At 50.6% G+C, this 4,962-nt stretch overlaps 1 non-coding gene across 1 annotated transcript; it reads left to right on the plus strand.

Annotated features, from left to right (window-relative positions):
* Positions 1-4,602: 4,602 nt before the first annotated feature.
* On the plus strand, positions 4,603-4,709 carry LOC132652690 (U6 spliceosomal RNA). The gene has a single exon (XR_009590267.1). It is a non-coding gene; the product is annotated as a U6 spliceosomal RNA (small nuclear RNA).
* Positions 4,710-4,962: the final 253 nt, after the last annotated feature.

Genomic DNA, 4,962 nt, shown 5'->3' on the forward strand with positions numbered 1-4,962 from the left:
CTCCATCTTTGAACTATGACCCTAGTAGTCTCCAAAACACTTGAGCTTTTAAAAACATGAAGTATTTTATCCACTTTCTTAGTACCTTTGGAGCCCTCAGGGTCAAAGGCCATGTGATGGCTTGCTTCACACTCCCAGACTCCAGAACTGTCACTGAGAGACCTCTGTCCCTACAGTTCATCTAGTCTGGGGTATTTTGTCCCAGGAGGCTTTAAGACCTCCTCCAGTGCCACGTTTTTCCTAACACGTTTCCTGGAGTGTGTCGATCATGACTTTAATCATCTCTGAGACACGGCAAAGCACAGGGCCTAGGCCTGGAGAGGCAGATACCTCAGGTGAGCATCAACCAAGGTCCTCACTGGGAACTCAGACAGGCCTGGAGGACACATGTAAAAATGGATCTGGTACAGAGCAGTGGCCAGGCAGATGCTATAAGGAATGCAATGTCTAGGAGAATGAAGAGGACAGAGACACCTTTCTGAGGGGAGGGGAGAGATCCTGGGCAGAAGGAATGAAAGGGCTAGGCCTGAAAGGATGAAACTGACAGTTCTGAGTAAAGCTGAAAAGGTGGGATCATGAGGAAACACTGAAAGCCCCCCAGCCCACTGCAGGCAGATAGCACAAGCAGCTGGGCTGAGCCTGGGTCCCGGAGCTCTCACATGGCAGGCTAGGGCTCAACTCTAAAAGCTGAGTATGCAGCAGGCGCTGAAAGACTTGTGGTTGTGGTTGTGGGCTGACATTCTGTAAACTGGATGCCTGGGGGGGCGGGGGATAGAGAGGGCTTGGTGAGTCTTCATGTTAAAAGAGCCAATAAGAATTACTGTAGTCGTTCATCAGGGACAGGCTCCTCTTCACCTGAGGGCAAAGTAACCCCCAACTGTTTATCTCCAAGCAAGCCTTGCCAGAGTCTGAGGAAGCAAGCTAGGTAGAGGTGGGGGATGGGGAACAGGGCCGTGCAGTTCTATCCATTTAGTGCCCTTCAGGAGAGCAGGCAAAGAGAAGAGAAATCGCTTTGCATCACCATGGAAATGGGTTCCAGAAACAAAGATGCACTTTTTCCGTCACAGTTGTCTGGGACGAGGCTCCATGGGGGTCCTTGGTGGGCTGAGGAGAATATTTTCCTTCCAAATGCCAGGACAGACCCTGGGCAGCCCAGGGACCATCTCTTTTGCTCCACACAAATTCAGCACTGGTGTTTAACTTTTTTTTCTTTAAAAAAAAAAAAAAAACCCTCCCTGTTATTTAAATGGTTTTAAACATGAAACTAGGCCAGGAAAAGGGGGTAGCATTGTTTTAATAATTAGCAATTATGATCGCTGCAATATTAATTGCATATTTCCATAGCAAACACTTCCCCAGAGGGCCAAGGGTGGTTAGAGACTGACAGAGCCTAAAACTGGAATTCCTGAGAACAGAAAAAGGAGAGAAAAGCAACTTCTTCCATTTAAGCAAATTACCGCGGGGACTGCAGGCCCCTCTAATTAGCCTGGCTCACCATGGCAGCAAGTGGCTGGTGCGCAGGCTCACTCAGTGTGAAGGCCTGCCGAACAATCCTTGCCAGCCCATCGCTTCCATCTTGTCATTTGAACAAGGGAACGGCTTCTTTCTGAGGGTGGCTGGGCTGAGCTGGGAGCCTACCTCCTACCACTCAGCTCCCTGCCAGGCTGGGGCCCAGAGTTCATTTCTAGGTTTCATTTGAGCAGAGAGTGGCCACCACGGGAGAAGGGCAAAATGGGACAGGACCTTAGGCAATTCGGTATGGCAACACTCATGGGAGGACAGGGCAAGAGAGGCCACCAAACTTGTCTCCCCAATTCTGTGACACAGATTGTGGGGTTTGGGCTGAAATGAGGTATCAAAAAAAGCAGGAGGAGAGTAGGGGAGGATATATGGAGAGAGGAAAGGAGAGAGAGAAGGAAGGAAGGGGGAGAAAGAAGAGAAGGGAGGGAGGAAAGGGGAGGGAGGATGGAGACAGGAGGGAGGGTGGTGGACTGCAAACAGAGAAAGAGAAAACACAGAGAAGCAACAGCCACCCACACTTCCTGGATATGAGTTCCTCTGAGACTGCTGAGCACTTACCAAAGAAGCATCCGGCATTCCTACTGCACCCCAACTTCCAGCCCGGTAGCACAGCCCATACCAGCATCCACCCACGAAGCTGACGACGCAGGAAGGATGATGGCAGAATCTGCCAATCTTTCCCCTAGTGGCCGCCTATCAGGGGAGCTCAGAGCCCTGTGCCACAGACATGCCACTGTCACATGAGGTGATTTAGGACAGCACTGAGGGACAAGGCATTACTGACCCCGTGTCACAGCTGGGAAGATGGAGTCAGCCTGTACCAGGTCACACACTTAGAAAGAGGCTGAGGCTAAGGCTCTTCCTAGCACATGACACTGGCCCTTGCTACTCAGCCTGACTAGCCTGAGTCCTGCTGAGCAATGTCAACAGCAGCCTGGCAGCCTGGCTGCCACTGTGGCCTGGTCCTGTGACCCGTTCTCTCGGAATCTGGGGAAGACTCATCAACAGCATCCCTAGTTTTGCCAAGGGTATATGATCTCCGTTTTCAGGGACTTGCTAAGAAAAATTCCAAACTCATAAGCAGAGACATTACAGGGCAATAATTCTCATTGTAAAAGGCCTCTCCCTCAGGTGCCTTTAAACGGGGCGCTCCCTTGTGCGTAGAAGCAGTTGTTTACAGATCATCGACTCCTGGATGGAGAAGCTGGGAGGCTCGACAGAGGAACTCACAAACAAAATGTCTCCGGTTGATCAGCAGTGAAAGCGAATTGGCTGCTGGTCTTGCAGGCGAGGGAATTTGACTGTGCCTGAGTGTAGGCACAGAGATGTTCTGCATGCAAGAGCACCTGCTCTTCCATGTGCCTCCTGCCCTTTGCTGATCCCTAGGTCAGGACAGTAGGATGCTCTCACCTTTGCATGGCAGAGAACCCACAGCCCACATGGTTCCCACGCCCTCGCCTCATGAATATCTCAGTGGCAAAAGAAGAAAGTGAGGTCCTGCAGGTCTTGGTCTTAGCCTGAGGTCATGTGTCCTGTTGTATGAAAACACTGAACCCTGCCCTGCTGTCTCTGATATCTCGATGCCTCCTGTTGGTGCTGTTGGCAAGGGCAGGATTCCCACCTGGGGTTGTGGGGGTAGCCTGACACAGGATACCTGGCACTGGACAGATCAGACTAGCAGAAGTTGATAAGTCCCAAGTCCAAGGGGAGGAAGATGCTACAGAACACACAGGGAGGGCCCTAGGAGGTAGGCTTTGTCCTGGGACAAGGGTGAGTGGCCATCTATTCCCTGAGGAGAGTGTGATTGTCTTCTCTGAACAACCCTGCAGCTGGCAGCAAGCTGAAACCTACTTACTCGAGCTCAGTAGAACCTACCTCATCACCTGAAACAAGGAAAGTTGCTGGGCTGGGTGGCTGATCCATGTAGAAGAGAGAAAAGGTAAAAATTGCTGTTAGCCACAAGGGGCCCTCCAGGTGCCGGGGGGAACCTACGGCATCAGCTCTTAATTTTAGGACCCATGCTACAGAAACCCTTGGCTTCCCCCAGAGCCCTGGAGAGGCACCATTACTAACATAGTCATAGTGGACCCATAGGCTCAAACACACACACACACACACACACACACACACACACACACACACATACACACACTCAACAGCCAGGCCAGATCAGGAAACCCAGGTTCTGAGGAAAGGTCCTTGGCTTCACGCTCTAGAGGCTTCTCCTATTCCAGGCTGGACAATGGGCCCTGTAGCCCCAGCCCTCTCTCCCTGCTTCTAACAGACCTGGGCAGGTTTGCTCACTTCGCCAGTACACAAACATTACCCGGCAGATTTCAGATCTTACTTATCCCTGGGAATCCATCTCAAAGCCGCCTTTGGAAACTCCTAAGTAGGATGTAATACGCGGATTTCAGCTTCACCAAATAGTGTGCAGCAGTTATTCCCCAAGCCTTAGCATGCAGGAAGAAAGAACCCAGCAGAATAGTGTTTAAGCAAACAGCAGTGTGTGGTGAGGAGGGAAAGAGGGAGGAAGGGAGGGCTGGGGTGATAGAGCTGGCCACACGAGGGCGCGCGCACACACACACACACACACACACACACACACACACACACACACACACTGCTCGTCTGTTCCTTCCAAGAACTGACTGGAAAATTTCTGTCAAGCCCCACATCCTTGCTATGGAAGTGCTAAGCTGTAGGAAAGGACAGAGGGGAGCTCCATGAAACTATACAGAAAATATGTTCATTTAAGGGTATATTGAGTGAGCGGGACCCAGGCCAAATGCCAAGCTGGAGCAAGGGAAGGATTTCCTGATACTCACCTGCTAAGTGGGCCTGCCTGCTCCTGCTCTTGCAGAAAGGCCTTTACTCTAATGAGTGCGTGGGTCATTGTGGTAACCGCTAAGAGTCGGAAAAGAAAAGCGGAGGTCAGCCGGGCGGTGGTGGCGCACGCCTTTAGTCCCAGCACTCAGGGAGGCAGAGGCAAGTGGATCTCTGTGAATTCCAGGCCAGCCTGGTCTACAGACAAGGACAGCCAAGGCTACACAGAGAAACTGTCTCAAAAAACAAAATAAAGTGCTTGCTTCGGTAGCACATATACTAAAATTGGAATGATACAGAGAAGATTATCATGGCCCCTGAGCAAGGATAACACGCAAATTCGTGAAGGATTCCATATTTTTAATAAAAGTTTTCAATCTCAAATAAATAAATAAATAAATAAATAAATAAATAAAGGCAGAGGTGGTAGCACCCTCTGAGAAATCTTAAGGTTCAGGCACTGGCTTCTGAAGGAGACTAGAAGCTATCACACACTTCGCTCTGACCTGAAAGGCTGAGGAACAGTCCTGCTGAGGCCTGAAATGGAAGCCGGGCCTAAAAACAGGAGGTGCTGCCTAGAGGCAGAAGTTGTGGGATTCTCGGAATTGCACAAAA

This window comes from Meriones unguiculatus, chromosome 2, assembly GCF_030254825.1.
Source record: "Meriones unguiculatus strain TT.TT164.6M chromosome 2, Bangor_MerUng_6.1, whole genome shotgun sequence".
Classification (NCBI taxonomy): Eukaryota; Metazoa; Chordata; class Mammalia; order Rodentia; family Muridae; genus Meriones; species Meriones unguiculatus.